Genomic DNA, 19,812 nt, shown 5'->3' with positions numbered 1-19,812 from the left:
TGACTTTTTTAGTTGCAACAATGAAATAGCCAATTATAGACTATTTTTGAACAATAAAAACATCAATTTTACACAATCCAACTGAAAGTCTCATCCGTCCAGGCTTCAATTTCTTCATCTAAAATTTTAGGATGTTCAACAAGATGAACTCAAAGGTCAGAGACCCAATAGTACATAATTCTCAGGTTGATGTTCATACACAGATGCATAAGGGAGCATATGCTTGGGTGCCATTTGCTAATATAATCTCCCTAGATACAGGAAAAAAATTCAATTCATTTAAAAAGTATTTATTGAGCACCTCCTTTTGGCAAGGCCCTACTAAAAAGATATTTTTATGATATGGAAATGTTAGAATTTATCGGACTCTTTAAGAAGAGAAAAATTCTAAAATATTTTTGGGGCTTGAATTCCTTGCGTCTTCAGACAAATTTAATTTTGCATATGTCAACACTTGGTCATGCTTAGGAATTCTAAGAGGAATGCTTAGTAACTACAGTCATAACTCAATCCAAAGCCTTCTGCTCTGAGTCTATGAATAAAGAGGGAACAAACTGTGCCACAAGAGTTTCACAATCTCTTTCAGGCACTCATTTCACTATAAAGGGAAATTTATGAAATTTATAAATGTGCCAGATTCTCCCAGGATAGACACTCAATGTATGATAAACCACTACAGTGCATTAACTCTTTTACTCAATAAATTGTTCAATAAATCTACAAACATTGCCTGAGTGGTTATTATGTCAGGCACTGGGCTAAGGTTCAAGACATGGAAATAAACAGTTCCTCTCATCGAGGAACTCACATTCTATTGAACTAAATAGATATGTAAACAAATACTTGCATTACCTTGTCTTAAGTATGCAAAAAGTACTATAATGACAGAATGTGACCAGGAAGGGGTTTATTTCACAAAAAAAGAGAAATCTGCATGGTATTAAAAGATATAAGAAGAAATTTATCATGAGTGGGGAAGAGGGGAAATGGGAGCAATGAATACAACTGGCTAATTGAACAGAATATGCAAAATGTAAAGGTCTGAAATAATACTGTATTTCAGAGAATGATAAACACCTATAGAGTTTACAGGATGCAACAAAAATGTTAAAGAAAATAAAACTGGTAAGTTACATTGGGACTAACTTTGAAGTTTGCAAGACCAGCCAGAAAATATGAACTTCTTTTGTATTATGCAATTTCACTCAAAGTCAACTGTCCATATATGAACAGGCCAATTTCTGAACTCTCTATCTGAAATCAGTAATCTAGCCAGGTGTAGTTGTACATGCCTTTAAGCCCAGCACTTGGGAGGCTGACACAGGAGAATTGCTATGAGTTCAAGACCAGTCTGGGCTACATAGTGAGAGCCTATTTTTTAAAAATTTTAGACAGAGGAGGCTTCTGACCCACCCTACCACTGCTCCCAGTGGAGAGGAGGCTTCCAGGCCAGCTTAGCACTGCTCCCAGTGCAGAGGAGACTTCCGGCCTGCCGTAGCACCGCTCCCAGTGCAGAGGAGGCTTCTGGGCCACCTTGGCAAAGCTCCCAGTGTAGAGGAGGCTTTCAGGCCACCGTACCACCACTCTCAGCACAGAGGAGGGTTCTGGGCTGCCTTGGCACCACTCCCAGCACAGAGGAGACTTCTGGCCCACCGTACCACCACTCTCAGCACAGAGGAGGCTTCTGGCCCGCCATACCACCTCTCCCAGCACAGAGGAGGCTTCAGGGCCACCTTGGCACCACTCCCAGTGCAGAGGAGGCTTCCAGGCCACCTTACCACCGATCCTAGCACAGAAGAGGCTTCTGGGCTGCCATACCACCACTCCCAGCTTAGAGGAGGCTTCTGGCCCCCCTTAGCACTGCTCCCAGCACAGAGGAGGCTTCTGGTCGGCCATACCAATGCTCCCAGAACAGAGGAGGCCTCTGGGCCACCCTACCATGACTCCCAGTGCAGAGGAGGTGAGCTGGGAGGGCACCAGCAACACACACACAACCACACACCACACACCACCACAACCGTCCCAACCTCCCACCCCAGTTGAAATGAGAAGACATGTAAACAAGTCTCAAAAGTAGACTTCCAGATCACCTACAGCAACCCCAAAGGGAAATGAGATGGAACAATCTGATACTCAACCACCTGGACTCCCTAAACTGACAAGAAAAGAGGATATATAAAAAATGAAATCAGAAATAATTTCTCAGATAACAGCAGACATTGTGCTCATAGTGCAAGACATATTAATAAATCTAGAGAGGAGCTCAGGAACATGATGGAATCCCAACATAGGAAACAAATGGAATCCATAAAACAGATGCAAACAGATTTCCAGGAGATTAAAAACTCCACTGAAAGTCTATGCAGCAGAACCAATATGAGGACAGAATTTCAGATATAGATGATAAGATCGCAATTAGTGACCAGGAAAAGAAAAATTGCTTTAAAATTGTAAGGGGCCATGAGAAATCAATCCAGCAGCTGTTAGATGATGCAAAGAAGAATAACATAAGACTGATTGGAGTCAATGAAGAAAGAGGAGAGAGTGCAGATGACATAAAAAAAGCTCCTCACAGAAGTGATGGCAGAAAACTTCCCAAGCAGGGGAAAAGGACTTGACATACAGACAAGTGAGGCATACAGGACTCCAACTAGCCTTGAACAAAACAATTCTACACATAGGCTTATAACTGATAAGAGTCCAGAAATGCAACAGAAGAACAAAATTCTACAAGCAGTTACAGAAAAGAAACAAATCACATACAATGGAAAGCCCATCAGAATCACAGCAGACTTCTCAACACAAAACTACAAGGCAAGAAGAGCATGGAGCAATGTGTCTCAAGCCCTAAGGGAAAACAGCCTCCAACCCAGATTGACGTACCCTGCAAAACTATCTATCAAAATTGATGGAGAAATAAGATACTTTCATGACAGAGAGCACCTTAGGAACTCATGAATACCAACCCAGCACTCCAAAAAATTTTACACAACATCCTACAAAAGACAATGTGGATCACAATCCCAGAAAGCCCAGCAGAATGAATCTGTTGGGTGCGACAAGAACTTAAATGCAAAGGGGGAGAATCCAACGAAAAGAAAAAGCCATGACAATGATAAGTCAATACATATCAGTTTTAACCATCAACGTTAATGCTCTCAATTCACCAATCAAAAGAAACAGACCGGCAGAATGGGTCAAGAAGCAAGATCCAACAATATGTTGCATGCAAGAAACATACTTAATTCAAAAAGAAACTCATAGACTGAAAGTTAAAGGGAGGAAAACAATACTGCATGTGACAGGAACCCGAAAAAAAGAAGGAATACCTATCCTATTTGCAGATCAAGTGGATTTCAAACCAACACTGATTAAGAGAGACAATGAAGGACACTACATCCTTATAAAGGGAACAATCCAAGAGGAAGAGATAACAATCATAAATATCTATGCACCAAACACTACTCTGCCCAACTATATAAAACAAATACTAACAGACATGAAAAGTCATATATGCACTAATACAATAATGGTGGGGGACCTCAATACCCCACTGTCACACACAGATAGATCAACTAGACAAAAAATGAGCAATGAAATACTAGAACTCAATCACACTCTTGAACAAATGAACTTAATAGATGTTTACAGAGTGTTCCACCCCACAAAATCAGAATACACATTTCTTTCAGCTGCACATGGGTCATTCTTCAAACTACATCACATACTCAATCATACAACATGTTTAAGTAAGTGCAAAAGAACTGAAGTTATCCCCTGTATATTATCGGACCATAGTACTACGAAATTGGAGATCAATAGCAAAAGAAACTGCAAAAATTCATATACATATGAAAATTGAACAACACACTTCTGAATAACCAATGGGTAACAGAGGAAATTGAAGAAAAAATCAGACAGTTCCTTCAATTAAATGACAATATAACATATCAGAATCTATGGGATGCAATGAAAGTAGTCTTACTAGGGAAATTCATAGCAATGAATACTCATATTAGGAAAACAGAATGAGCCCAATTAAACAACCTGATGTGGAACCTCAAGCTTCTAGAAAAAGAAGAGCAGGAAAAACCCAAAGCTCATACAAGGGAGGAAATTATAAAGATCAGGGCAGAAATCAATGCAATGGAGACTAAGAGAACAGTACAAAAAAATCAATGAAGCCAAGAATTGGTTCTTGAAAAGAATCAACAAAATTGACAAACCCTTAGCCAACCTTATCAGAAAAAGGAAAGAAAAGGCCCAAATCTGTGCAGTTGGGAATGAAAAGGGTGAAATGACAACAGACCCAGCAGAAATTCACAGGATCATCAACATCTACTTCCAGAATCCATACGCCTATAAGATGGAAAACACAGAAGAAATAGACAGATTCCTACATATGTATGAATTACCAAAGTTGAATGAAGAAGATCTAAAAATTCTAAACAACCCATTATCAAGCAATGAAATTGAAAATGTAATTAAAAACTTACCAACTAAGAAAAGCTCATGTCCTGATGGCTTCACTGTTGAATTCTACAAGACATTTAGAGAGGAACTACTGCCACTATTGTTTAAACTCTTCAATGAAATTGAAAGGGAAGCAATACTCCCAAATTCATTCCTGCAAGCAAGCATCACCTTGAACCCCAAAGCAGAGAAAGACCCAACCGAGAAAGAGAACTATAGGCCAATCTCACTAATGAACATAGATGCGAAAATCCTTAATAAGATACTGGCAAATAGAATGCAGAAGATCATGAAGATCATACACCCTGAACAAATGGGATTCATTCCAGGGATGCAGGGATGGTTCAACATATGCAAATCAGTAAATGTAATACACTATATCAATAGAGCCAAGGACAAAAACCATATAATCATCTGAATAGATGCAGAAAAAGCATTCGACAAAATCCAACACCCATTATGATAAAAACCCTACAAAAAACTGGAATAGACAGTCTCTACCTCAATCTGATAAAAGCCATCTATGAAAAACCAACAGCCAATATCATACTAAATGGTCAAAAACTGAAATCCTTCACACTAAAATCAGGAACAAGACAAGCATGTCCACTATCACCACTCCTGGTCAATATAGTTTTGCAAAAATTAGCCACAGCAATTCAAGGAGAAAAAGAAATAAAAGGAATAAAGATAGGAAATGAAGTCAAATTGTCATTATTTGCACATGACATGATACTCTATACAGAAGACCCCAAGAACTCAAAAAAAAGTCTTCTAGACTTAATAACCAAATTCAGTAGAGTAGCTGGATACAAGGTCAACACACAAAAATCAATAGCTTTCCTCTACATGAACAACAGACTCACTGAGAGAGAGAGAGAGAGCAAACAATTCTTTTCACAATAGCATTAAAAAAACTGAAATACCTAGGAATCAACCTACCAAAAGAAATCAAAGACTTCTTCTCTGAAAACTATAGCACTCTGAAAAGAGAGATTGAAGATGATATCAGAAAATGGAAAGACATCCCCTGGTCCTGGGTAGGAAGAATCAACATAGTGAAAATGGCCATACTTCCAAAACTGGTATATAGATTCAATCCAATCCAAATTGAAATCCCAGCAGCATACTTCATGGACCTTGAGAAAACAATCCAAAAATTCACCTGGAACAAGAGACCTAGAACAGCAAAAGCAATTCTAGGTAACAGAGACATGGCAGGGGGTATCACAGTCCCCAACCTGCAACTATATGACAAAGCTACTGTGGTAAAAACAGCATTGTACTGGCAAAGAAACAGACCTGAGGACCAGTGAAATAGATTAGAAGATGCAGAAACAACTCCAGACACACTCAGCCACCTCATCTTCGACAAAGGAGCCAAACACCCTCACTGGAGGAAAGAGAGCCTAGAAAAATTGGGTTTAAACTTGCCAAAGATTAAAACTAGACCTATATCTCTCACCATACACTAAACTAAAATTGAAATGGATTAAGGATCTAAATATTAAAATAGAAACACTGAAATGCCTAGAACAGAGGTTAGGTAGAACTCTTGAAGACATTGGTGTAGGAAAAGATTTTATGGACAAAACCTCAGTTGCCCATGAACTAGCACAGTCAACAAGTGGGATCTCTTCTTATTAAAAAGCTTCTGCACAGCAAGAGAAACCACCAGCAGTGTGAAGAGACAACCCACAATGGGGGAAAAAACCTTTACTTACTTTTCCTCAGACAAAGGTCTACTATCTCAAATCTATAGAGAACTTAAAAAAATCAGACCTCCCAAATTTATAGACCCAATCCAAAAATGGGCATCTGAAATGAACAGACATTTCTCATACAAAGAAGTAGAAATGGCAAATAAACATATAAAAAAATGTTCAACATCACTGGTCATTCAATTGATGCAAATGAAAACAAAGCTGAGATTCCACCTCACCCCACAAAGAATGGCTACTATCATGAAATCAACGAATAACAAATGCTGGAGGGGCTGTGGGGAAAGAGGAATCCTGCTCCACTGCTGGTGGGAGTGTAGACTGGGGCAACCACTGTGGAAATCAGTATGGAGATACCTCAAAGAACTAGGACTGGAAGTCCCATTTGACCCCGCTATTCCACTGCTGGGTATCTTCCCCAAGGAATTAAAAGAATTATACCACAGCAATATATGTGCACCCATGTTCATAGCAGCACAAGTTGTAATAGCTAAAACTTGGAAGCAGCCCAATTGCCCATCAACTGGAGAGTGGATAAAGAAAATCTGGGTTTTTTTATAAAATGGAATACTGCTCAGCCATAAAAAATGAGAAATTAGAGACATTTATAGCTAAATGGATGCACATTGAGGCGATACTCTTAATTGAAATTAATAGGACACACATGTATAAATACCGAATAGTTTCTCTAGTGTGAGAAATTGAAAATGTAAATAAGGACTAAATGGTATTGTAGATAATGTGAAATAGGAAGAAAAGGGGCAAAGGAGAAGGGGAAGTGAGATGGGTAGGGGAAAGGAAAGAAGGGAATGGAATTAACATGAGAAAATGAAAAAATGGAAACAAGGTCTTTGTAAATAGGGAGGGATGGAGGGGTTGAAGGGAGGGCAGGGGACGGGGGAAAAATAAGAACCAAGAAAGATTATGTAAAGGTGGACATTTCCAAAGATGAATATTATTATATTATATACCTAAAATGTACCAATAAAATAAAATTTAAAAAGAAAATTTTTTAAGATAACACTAATCAACATATCTATCTCTTCATCAACACCATATTATATTTGCTATTGTAACATTGTAGTAAGCCTTGTCATGTGGCACAAGAACTCCGACTTTACCCTTTTTTTTGAAAAAAAGTTTTTTGGCTATTAGGTGGTTATTTTTGTCTTTATAAATTTTAGAACATTCATACTTTCTTTTTAGATAGGGTCTTGCTGTATAATTCAGGCTCATCTTGAACTCACTATGTAGCCCAGGCTGGTCCCAAACTCCCAGTTATCCTCCTGGTTCAACCTCCCAGGTGCTGGGATTACAGGTGTGTGCCACCACACTCAGGTAAAATTTTCATACTTACATTGTGAATTTGTCGTTTTTCCTTCAACTTTATCCATTTGCTTATAAGTATTATACACTGTGTATAATTATATTCAAAGTTGTTACGCAGAGACAAAAAAGATTCTCTGACAAAGAAGAAACCAAGAGATAATGGCACTAAAGTAGGTTTCTTGTAGGTGGCATATAGTTTAGTGCCAAATTTTCACCCATTCTGATTATCTGTTTTATAATTGGCATGCTTATATCATTTACATTTAATGTTATTACTTATATGTATGTATTTATGCTTACCAATTTATTATTTGTTTATTCTTTACTCCTTTTTTCCTTCCTCTCTTACCCTTTCCTTCTTTTATTGGGTTATTTTAACATTTGTAGCAACCCATTTTAATTTACATATTCTACCTTTTTATTATTTCTCTTTGTTATTTACAGGCAAGGAGGTACATACACTTACATTTTCTCAGTATACTAAGAATCAATACTTTTCCATTTCAAATAAAATCAGAGTTTTTTCCTCTATCTAGATCCCTTTTCCTCCATGCAATTGTCTTATATCAGATAATGTATATTTTAAAAAACTTAAAAGAACAAAAATCTATCATATTTGTCTAAATACAGTAGACCCTCAAATTATGACCAGCCTCATATGTGAACAATTTGGGTTTCAACCAGAATTTTAGTTTTAACTTACAACCAAAGTCTTGAGTTATGACCTGAATCCTTGCCACTTGTGTGGTTATAAGCAAAGACTCACAATCCCAGAAAAATGTATGTAAGCATACGTAAGCATCAGTCTGAGCCCAGATGCACATGTTTGTGGACATGACATTAGTCATTGATTTATATAATCACTACAATTACTGCTATCAAAGTGGCCCCAAAAAAGCTATAAAAGAAACTAAAGAAGGGAACATATAGAAAGCAATCACAATTGAAAAGAAGAAGGAAATTGTGGAGAAATATGAGAGTGGCGCTCACGTGACTGGTCTTGTTAATATGTGCAGCATGTTGAAATCCACCATCTTGACAATTTTAGAGAGAAAAGATTTGTATAAGGAAGCCAGTGTTGCTAAAGGTGTTACTCAAATTAGTAGGTCAATCAACAATGTTAGATGAAGTAGAAAGGCTATTACATATTAGTATGGATAAATGAAAGGCAGATGGCAGGTTATAGCCTGAGTCTATAATTTGTGAAAAAGCTAGGGCTATGAATGTAGATCTTATAAAGGATAATCCATCAACAAGTGACAATGGTGAACATTTCGTGTCAGTAAGTGGTGGTTTCACAATTTTAAAGCAAGAACTGGGGTTCATAGCATAAGTAGGCATGGTGAAGCAGCCGGTGCTGATAAAAGGGCTGCTGAAAATTACCACTTCAAAACGATGACATAGAGAAACAGGTTTTGCTCTCATCAAGTCTTCAGCAGTGATGAAACTTGCCTTTTCTGGAAGAAAATCCCCAAGAAAATATACATTACCCAGGAAGAGAAGAAAATGTCAGGCCATAAGCCTATGAAGGATAGGCTAATCTTATTGCTATTTGCCAATGTGAATGGTGACCTCAAGATAAAGCATCTCTTGGTTTATCACTCTGAGACCCCTAGAGTGTTCAGAAAACATAAAGTTATGAAAAATAGGGTAGGGATCATATGGAAATCTAATGCAAGAGCACTTTTTCTTGAGTGGATGAAGGAGGCTTTTTGTCCTACTGTTGAGAAATATCTAGGGGACAAAAGTTTACCACTCAAGGCTCTCCTCATCATGGACAATGCTCCTGCTCACCCACAAGATTTGGAAAGAATTGGCTGAAGAATTCCCATGGCTCTCAGTCGAGTTCCTCCCACCTAATACAACTCTTCTACTGCAGCCTATGGACTAGCAGATTATAACTTTAAGAAGCTATACACCAACAAACTGTACCTGAACTGCTTCCAGATGGTCTCAGGTACAATGTAAGCCTTAAAGAGTTCTGGAAAGAACATTACAACATCCTTTCCTATGTGGAGTTGAGAAATCCTGGGCCAATGTCTCTCTAAGGACACTGAGATCTGCCTGGACGAAAGTATGGCCTAAAGTTTTAGAGGACAGAGACTTTGAAGGCTGTGTAGAGGAGCCTGAGCCTTCAACTGACCCTGTGGTTGATGACACTGTCACTATAGCAGAGTCCATAGGCTTGCAGGTAGACAGTGGTGATGTTGAGGAACTGGTGGAGGAGCACTCAGGAATTGTCTACAGAGGAACTTTAGCAACTTCTGCCTGAGCAACAGAGAATGGCAGCTGAAGAGCTTTCTCAAGAGGAGGGGGAGTATCAACAATCAGTGCAGCAAAATTCTTCTTCTGAAATAAAGGATTTTTTGAAAAAATGGACAGAGCTACAAACATTTGTAGAGAAGACCCACCCAGACAGAGAAAAAGCCAATCATTGCATTCACTTGCTTAATGACAATGTCATGTTATACTGCAGAACAGTGTTAAAGAAAAGACAGAAACAGACAACCTCAGACTAGTTTTTAGTTTTGTTTTTTGCTTAAATTCTTTTATTGGTACATTTTAGGTATACAGTATGTTTACATTTATCATTGGGTGCTTGCACCTGTACATGATATATCTTGGTTCTTATTTTTTCCCCATTACCTGTGCACCCTTCACCCCTCCACCCCTCCCTATTTACGTACTTTGTTTCCATTTTTTTTTCTTTTCTCATAATTTTTCCTTCCCATTCTTCCCTTTCCCCATCTCCTCCCACTGCCCCTACCCCTTTGGACCCTTTCCCATTTCAAAGTATCAATTGTTAGTTATTAATCCTCTTAATCCTTATTTACACTCTCAGTTTCTCACACTAGAGAAACTATTCGGTATTTACACATGTGTCTTATTTATTTCACTTAAGAGTATGGCCTCAGTATGCATCCATTTAGCTATAAATGACTCCAGTTTCTCATTCCTCATGGCTGAGTAGTACTCCATTTTATTAAAAACCCACATCTCCATAGTTTTTAGTTCTGAAAAGGTTGAGACCTAGTAAGTCAGAAGCAGGTCCTAATGGGCTACAGATTCTCCCAAGGAGAGAAGGGACACCAGGGAGCCAGATTCCTGATGTTCTTATGGAAGGGGACTCTCCTTTCAAACAGTAACCACCTTCCATTTCATCCTCCCTCCCTGCAAGCCAAATATGTCAACATGAATGGTGAGTACAGTATGAAATTTTTGTTTCTGGTAAACTAGGCACATTTCATAACTTTTTGATGACTACACTAGGAAAATTATTGGTGTTTCTGGTAAATTACAATCCCTTTTTATTATGAAAAGGTTAGTTAAGGGGTCCTTTGGGAGGTTCGGAATGCATTATAGGAATTTCCATTATTTATTCTGGGAAAAATAGCCATGACTTACAACCAACTTGTGTTACAAACAGCCCTCTTAAATGAATTGACTTCGTAAGTCAAGGGTTCACTGTATTTCCCACTTATATCATTCTTTCTTCATTCCTGATGCTCCAAATTATCTTCTGATATTATTGCCTTTTTGTAGTAGAATTTTATTAAGTAATCCTTTTAGATCAGAACTGTTGGAAATAAATTCTATTACTTTTTATTTGAGAATCTGTGTCTTTTTTTTTTCTTTTTTGAGACAGGGTCTCACCATATAGTTCAAGCTGGTCTCGAACTCACTATGTAGCCCAAGCTGGCCTCTAACTTATGGCCATTCTCCTGCCTCAGCTTCCTGAGTGCTTTGATTACAGGCATACCCCACCATACCTGGCAATGTGTCTTTATTTAACCTTCATTCATAAAGAAGATTTTTACTGGACATATAATGCAGGGTTGATAATTCTTTTCTTTCAGAATTTAACAATTCTGTGTCATTATCTTCTTGCTTGAACAGTTTCTGGTGAGAAAACTGTAGCCATTTGAATAGTACATAATTTTTTTCTTGCTACTTTCTAAATATTTTCTGTCTTTGTGACATACTACAACATGTATCTCTTTGGTTTTGTTCCATTTAGGATTCACTGGACTTCATGAATTCATAGATTTATGTCTTTTACCAAATTTCAAAAGTTTTCATCCATTATTTATTAAAATAATACATATTTGTTCCTCATGTTCATTTGATCTTATTCTGACACTCGAAAAACATGAGTATTAGATATTCACGAATGCATACCTTTCCTGTCTCTGCTTCCCAAGTAACTGGGACTACATGCACATGCCGCTGTGCCTGCCTTAAAAACTACTTTTAGAAAAGGTCTGTGCCATTCTCTAATAATTTGATTCACTCACAAGGCTGAAATCTAAGAGTTTTTTTATATACCCAATTTTTCAGTGCTATTTACATTGATTAAATCTTAAAAACTGTTCCCCACCATGGACTTTTTCTTCTCATTTCATTTTCTTTTCTCATTTTTTGTGCCCTAACCCCACCCCCCAAGTGCTATGGATTGAACCCAGGACCTTGTGCATCCTAGGCAAGTGTTCTATCACTGAGCTATGTCCCCAGTCCCATCGTGGTCTTTTATAACATAAAAATACCATGGAAGAAGTACAGGCAGAAGCCACTCCTTCCAAAGCCATGTGTTTCATCTACCCCGATAGAGCACTGACTTTTGAGAGCAGAAATCATGGCTTTGTTGCTATATGGTATAAGAAAATATATGGATATATATGACAAGTGGAAATGCCAAAGACAGAAAAGAGTATGGACAACAAGCCTGTACATTAAAGAACACACATAAAGGCAGACCATGTAGAAAAAGTTGATAGGAATAGATGCTGTGTATCTCAAGGAACTATAGAATTGGCTAGATGTAGGGAGGAGGAATTGAATGAAATTTATCTATTATCTTAGAAAATGCTAAAAGAAGAGAGGCCTTCAAATAAATGTAACTGGCTTCTCAGACAACAAGGGGGACAGAATTTATAATTCCTAGTACATCAATCTGATGATAATACTTTGTTTGTTCATAGACTTTTACTAACAAGTTAGTTAGAAATAGAGTGCATTTTTACTAGGTAAAGCATTTTTATTCAATAAGATTTTGATAGAACATACTTTGGTAGTTTTGTACTAAACAACCCCAAGATTTCCTTTGGTTCTATGTGTGAAAGGCAAATATGATTTAATATGATATACAGTTTATCCCAAGAGATATTTGTGGAACTATATTCTTTTTTTTTTTTTTTTTTGGTACCAGGGATCGAACTCAGGACCTTGCACTTGTGCGGCAGGCACCGGAACCACTGAGCTAAATTCCCGGCCCTGGAACTATATTCTTAAAAAGTGTGAAAGATGAGGTTCCCATCGGTCACTCCAACTGAAGGGAGGGAAACAGTAACAGTAAGAATGCATGTGGAAAGCTGAGTCGAGATCACAATTTGTCAAATTTTGTGTTTTGAGAATGAGCTAGCTCCCTGATACTCAAGTAGGAAGCTAAGATTTAGTCAAGGAACCACGTGTTTATAAGAGAGTAAGTTCCCCAGAAAAAAAGGTACACAGAGTTCTCTTTATAAAGCTGATGAAATCAGTCTGCTCGCACACTGCTACAATTTGGATGTTAAATGTCCCCCCCAGAAGCCCATCTGTTAAAGATTTCATCCTCACGGAGTGCTATTGGGAGGCACTAGGGACCCTTAGGAGGAGAGGTGCTGGGGAAGCTTCTTAAGCCAGTCGCAAGTGTGCCCTGAAGAGACTGTGGGATTCCAGGCCCTCTCTCCTTCTCTTTTGTTTCCTGGCTGAGAGGTGAGTGACTTGCTCCACTACACACTCCTACTGTGATGTGCTCTCTCACCACAAGCCCAGATTTATGGAGGCTCCAAAACCATGAGCCAAAATAAACCTTTGCTCTTTGTAAGCTAATTATCCCAAGTATTTCATTATAATAACTCAAAGCTGACTAACATACAAATCAACCTAGTTTTTAGAGGCTAACCATTTTCTTTTTAGGATTTCATCAGTACTTACTTAGACTGGTGTTCTGCACATAGCAAATTCTCAAAAGAAGAGAATCAAGTTCTTGGCTTTTTGCACTCAGCTACAACTAGTGATTTGATTCATTTGAAAGTATCTCAGTGGAATTTGTCTAAAATATGCAAAGAAGAGAATATGAAGTTTACAATCTCCAGTCAGTCCTACATATACTGTTTTCCTTGCTTTCATCACCACCAAAATGAATGCCTTAAATGTCTGAAGCACTGAATGAATGAATGAATGAATGTAACCCCTGGTGAAGGAAAGGAATTGGCCCATTTGTTCTTGTGGCTCCCTGCACAAACTTTCAGAGCCAGTCCACCCACAAGGAAAGAATGCCATCTGAATGAAGCTAAACAATTGCTCTCTCATTACCACTGGGCTCCTGGCACCCAGCACGTCCTGGAGTCCTGGTGTTAAGGAATGCATCCTAGGCCTCTGCCGGCACAGGCATGTCAAGGTGATGCTTCTAGCACAAGCCAGGAGCTCAGGTTTGTTTCAAGTCCTCACTTGCTTTTGATGGAAGGTGCGCTGGCAGCTGTTGTCATCATTAGCCTTGTGGCAATACTTTCTCCCTTAAGTGCCTTATGTCTCATATGAAAGCTTAATGCTCATTAAATAAGGAGGGACTTTGGAATATGTGCCAATGTCAAACAGTAAAGTTTTTATTTTCTCCTGTTGTAACAGTTTTGAAGTCCCAAATTTCCACATCTCAGTCCTTTAACTTCACTCGGGATTTTAAATTAGATATTGGGGTGAAAACAGGAAGATACCAATTCCTTCTCCTTATTTAATAATCTTTACCAGAGAACTAGCAAATGAACGTTTCAGAGCCTGTGAGGCACTAGTAAATGGAATTCCCCAATAATTCTGGTATTCATGGGGTGAATTAGCTGTCCACCTATGACTGTATAACTTAGAGATATATCTAAATCTGTATCCTCAACCCAATATAGCCTTACATGGTATCAATATTCTCCTGGCAGTAATGCAAGTCAAAATAAGTAAGAGTTATTGTGTACTTACTATGTGCCAGGCAATATCTCAAGTACTTTAAACCATAAAATGTTTACAAAAGCTCTGAGATAAATATTTGTCTCCATTTTACATATGAGAAAACCTAAGATTAAAGAGGCTAGAAACTTACTTCAGTTTTTACTGATTATAAGGAAGACTTTTTAAAATGTGGGCAAAGTTCACATTTATTAAAGGTAGGAAGAAAACAGAAAGGTAGGGAAAAAAATGGGCTCTGCAGAGCTAGCTTGCACCAAGTGAGGAAAAAATTAAAATACACCCTACAGCTCAGAGTGAGTTACCATGATACAAGATAGTCTCTAAGAAAGACTTTCTTAAGTTATTAGCATTTCCTCATATTATAAAGACATCCACCCTACTAGACTGTATATTTTTCTATGTCCAAAACTACTATTTACTTCATTTTTAATCTCCCATAATACCTAGAACAATACCTCACACATACAAGCCTCTTACTAAAAGTTTACTAAGTCAATGAAAGACTCCATAGTCTGAATGATTGGCTATTCCCTCCTTAAATTTTTTCACATTATAGAATAAGATTAAGCTGTAGAACCCTCAAAAGTCATTCCTACCCCTCATACACATAAACTTGTTTGCCAAATTTACCTGGGTCTCTCTGGAGCCCAAAGCACCAGTTGCCAAACAAGTCAACTTTAACATCAATCAACGGGTTGGGACAGGTAAGTAAGGATATCGAATCCATTTGAAAATGCAGATGAAATTTAGGGATGTAAGAATATATTAATCAGTGCTGGAATTTGGCCAGGATTCTAAGGTAAATACCGATTACCTTTTGATAATTTAAAAGCATACAAACACTGTTTAGCTGAATTTCTGATTAAGAATTTCAGAGACCCACAGAAAGGGCAAAAACATTGATGGACAAAATCTTCCATTTGTACTTTCATATCTAACAAAGAAATTTTTTGTCAGGTAAGTAATAAAATGAATCCTAATTAATGGAGTTGGAGCAAGAGGTGTTTCCAGCAGTACAATCTGTTGTGCACATTGTAACTCTCCTTTCTGTAAAGGTCTCCATAACCTCAGGTATTTCAGTGTACAAGGGAAAACAAGAGAACAAATTTTATCAAAATGGAAACTTTCTCAGCACCTCTCTGTCAAGATAATTTAGGTGTGATCTCACATAAAAGAGAATAAATTAGGTAACTTTTCAAGGTCTCTATCCGCCTTCAAGTTAGGAATTCTATTAAAGGATATAAAACAAAATAAAGCAAATAAATAGGAGAGATGGATCTTTGGATTTAAGTGGTATACCAACTAAGTACGTGTGCACCTTGTTTGAAATCTAACTTTAAAAAGCACTTTTTTGTTTGGTGGTTTTGTTTAGTTTTGTTTTGGTGCTAGATATTGAACCCAGGTCCTCATGCATACTACCACCGGACTACACACCCAGCCCACAACAAAACAATTATTAGAGAAGGAGAAGGAGAGAGAGGGAGAAAGAAAGAATTTAAGTAACTGAACACAGATTGAATGTTCGACAATATTAAAGAATTTCAAATAATTGTTAAGTTTAATAAAAAACTTCCATCTTAGAAACATAGATACTATAGTATTTGTAAATGAAATAACATAATGCTGAGTATTAGCTTCAACAGTGAGGTGAGGTAGGCAGATGTCAGCAAGTAGATAAAACAGATTGGCCATGTGTTTATAACTACTGAAGTTCAGTGATGGGTACATGAGGATTCTATTTCCCTCCACTTTTGCATGTTTGAAATTAAACATGATGATAATAAAAATACTTTAACAAAGTAAATTAATATGACTATCACCATGGTTTATGGGATAGGTGAGATGTCACATAGCTCTAGTGAAACTTCTGATAAAACAATTTTCTCTCCTTTAAAAAAGCAAAGATACAAGATAACAGATAAATAGTGACATTTTGTAACAATAAGCTCAAACTTTCACTAATTCATAAAGAAATTTTTAAAAATTTTATACCTGAAAAAATTTTAAACATATATCTTATACAATTGATTAAATCAATTGTAAAAATCAAGCAAATCACATTATTTTTCTAAACTTCAAGTTGAGCTGAACTCCACAAGCTTTGTTGACAAATACATGAAGTACAAGCACTTAAGTTTTGGTTTTAGAACTTTTGGTTTTAAATGTGTAACATTTGAATGTTATTGACAGAATTTCTACATGCTCCTATTAACATGCTAAATTGCTATATTGTACATACCAGAAAGTTAGGATATGGTAACTGTCTTCAAGAACTCAGAGACAAATTTGAAAGATTAGATTTATATAGGAAATAATTAGAGCATAATAAAACTTAGTATATTCAACAAATTTATATACATGACTGTTCCAACCAAAAGTTCATTTTAATTCTTTTTTCCTTTTTATTGGTATATGTTTCCAATACATAATGTTTACATTCATTTTGGGGAACAGATATACATATATGTATATCTTGATCATTTTCAATCCCTTTTCACCTCCATACTATCCCTCCCTTCTCTTTAGCCCATTCCCCATCTCCTAAAGTTGACTTCTCTGTGTCCTACTACTATCTTTTCTTTATTTTACTCTTTAATTTATTCATATTTTGGATTTTCATATAAGAGAAAGCATGCAGTATTTAATTTTCTGTATTTGGCTTATTTTATTTAACATTATGAGCTCAAGATCCATCCATTTTCCTGAAAATGACATCAATTCATCCCTTTCTATTGCTGAATAATACTCTAGTGTGTATATATATCTCATTTGCTTTATCCACTCATATCTTGATAGGCCTTGAGGCTGTTTCCAGAGATTACCTATCATGAATTGTACTGTTATGAGTATGCATGTATCACTATAGGATGATGACTGCAACTCTTTCAGGAATGTACTCATATAACTGGGTCAAATAGGTCAGTTTCTTGAGGAATCTCCATACTAAATTTCATAGTGGTTGCATTAGTTTACATTCCCACTAACAATGTAGAAGCATTTTTTTTCTGCATATACTTACCAGCATTTGTTGTTTTTTGTTGTTGTTCTTGATGATAGACTTTCTGATTGGAGTAAGATGGAATCTCAGAAGGGATTTGGGAGAGAGTATCTTGTTTGGTTTGGATTTGGGTTTTTTTGTTTTGTTTTGTTTTGCTTGGTTTTGTTTGGGGGTTTGGGTAGTACTAGCGATTGCGCAGGGCCTTTGCACTGAGTACATGTCCAGCCCTTTTTTAATTTTTATTTTGAGACAAGGTCTCACTAAGTAATTGAGTTGTCCAGCCTGGGCTCAAACTTGCAATCCCCCTGTCTTTATGAATTCTTTCAGATTTTCTTTCTACACAGACATTCATGTCATCTGTAAGCAAAGAGAGTTTTATTTCTTCTTTTTCAAACAGTATGCCTTTTTCCCCCTTTCCTCGTCTATTGCTTTAGCTACAGCATTCAGTATAGTGTTGAAAAGCTGCAGTGAGAAGGTCTATCTTAGCTTGTTTCTGCTTTTGGTGGAAAGGCTTCTGGTTTCTCACCATTAAGTATGATGTTAGCTATAGGTTTTGCCAGATATTCTTTACCTCCCAAAAAAGGAAGTTTCCCTCTATTCCTAGTTTGCTAAGCACTTTTATCATGAATGGATGTTGCAGTTTGTCAAATGTCTTCTTTAATATTATCATATGATTTTCTTCTTTAGTTATTGATGTCATGTATGACATTAAATGATTTTTGAATGTTGAACCAGTCTTTCAAACCTGTATAAATTCTACTTGCTCATGTTGTAGAATTCTTTTTCTACATCCTTGGATTCAATTTTATTTAAGAGTGTGTTACTGCCTAAAATTATATGTTGCAGAGATTGTGAATTCACCCATTATGAGCTCTGCCTCCTTGTGTTTTATGCTTTAATTCCCTCCCCTTGATTGTGGACTTCTAGCCAAATAGTATGACAAAAACAATGAGATGTCCTGTCACTCCTCTGATTATGTTATATTATACACCACTGTCTTGCTGGTGAATTTACTCCAGATACTCTCCTTACTAGCTTTATGGATTAAACCACCATGTTGGGAAGGCCCACATAGCAAGGAACTGTGGGCACACTTGAGGGGCTGCAGGCACTCACAAGGAGCTGAGGTGGGCCTCCAACTGTCACCCCACAAGAAGCCAAAGCCTTCAGTCCTCAAAGAACAAAGAAATCCATTCAGCCAAGGACTTGAGTGAGTTTGGAAGCAGATCATTCCCCAGCCAAGCCTCCAAATAAGAATACAGCCCAGCCAACAATTTGATTGCAGCTTGTGAGATCCTAACCTGAGGACCTAGGTAAGCCATTCCCAGACTGACCTACAAAAACCATGAGCTAATAAATGTGTGTCTATGCCAATAAGTTTGTGGTGGTTTGTTACAAAACAAAAACAAAGAAAGACAGCAGAAGAAATTTAAATATATGAGTTCAGTTGAATCCTGCAGTAGTGCTATGTCTTTGTTTGTTTAAACAAAAAACAGATTTGACATGACTAAAATCTGAATGTCTTTGGAAAGGACTTCTAGGGTTGGAGGTGTAGCATGCACAAGGCTCTGAGTCTGATCTCAGGCAGAGAGAGAGGAGAGAGAGGAGAGAGGGGAGAGAGGGGAGAGAGGGGAGAGAGGGGAGAGGGGGAGAGGGGGAGAGAGGGGAGAGATGGGGGGAGAGAGGGGAGAGAGGGGAGAGAGAGGAGAGAGGGGAGAGAGGGGAGAGAGGGGAGAGAGAGGGGAGGGGGGAGAGAGGGGAGAGAGAAGAGAGAGGGGAGAGAGGGGAGAGAGGGGAGAGGGGGAGAGAGGGGAGAGAGGGGAGAGAGGGGAGAGAGGGGAGAGGGGGAGAGAGGGGAGAGAGGGGAGAGAGGGGAGAGAGGGGAGAGAGGGGAGAGAGGGGAGAGGGGGAGAGGGGGAGAGAGGGGAGAGAGGGGAGAGAGGGGAGAGAGGGGAGAGGGGGGAGAGAGAGGAGAGAGGGGAGAGAGGGGAGAGGGGGAGAGAGGGGAGAGGGGAGAGAGGGGAGAGAGGGGAGAGAGGGGAGAGAGGGGATAGAGGGGAGAGAGGGGAGAGAGGGGAGAGGGGGAGAGAGGGGAGAGGGGGAGAGAGGGGAGAGAGGGGAGAGAGGGGAGAGAGGGGAGAGATGGGGGGAGAGAGAAGGGCCAGGGATTTAGCTCAGTGGCACCTCACCTGCTTGGCAAGTGCAAGGTCCTGAGTTCAATCCTGGGTACCAAAAAAAGAGAGAAAGAAAAAAGAGGAGGAAAGGAAGGGAGAAAAGAAAAGAAAAGGAATGAAAAGA

The 19,812-nt window shown here is 38.2% G+C and overlaps 1 protein-coding gene across 3 annotated transcripts in view; it reads right to left on the bottom strand.

The window, feature by feature from the left end:
* LOC147830147 (uncharacterized) overlaps positions 1-19,812 on the bottom strand; it is a 350,272-nt gene that overhangs the window by 265,444 nt on the left and 65,016 nt on the right. The window contains exon 2 of one of the 3 annotated variants that reach the window (XM_087194144.1): positions 8,907-8,980. The exons of the other annotated variants lie outside the window; for them this stretch is intronic. The gene's annotated coding sequence lies outside the window, so the exon portion shown is untranslated. The remainder of the gene's footprint in view (positions 1-8,906; positions 8,981-19,812) is intronic. 3 annotated transcript variants of the gene reach the window in all.

Source organism: Heterocephalus glaber, unplaced genomic scaffold (assembly GCF_053883595.1).
Source record: "Heterocephalus glaber isolate CG9 unplaced genomic scaffold, H.glaber_assembly_v1.0 deba00000331, whole genome shotgun sequence".
Lineage (NCBI taxonomy): Eukaryota > Metazoa > Chordata > Mammalia > Rodentia > Bathyergidae > Heterocephalus > Heterocephalus glaber.
The sequence above is the reverse complement of the archived record's forward strand: the minus strand, read 5'-3'. Positions and strand labels throughout refer to the sequence as shown.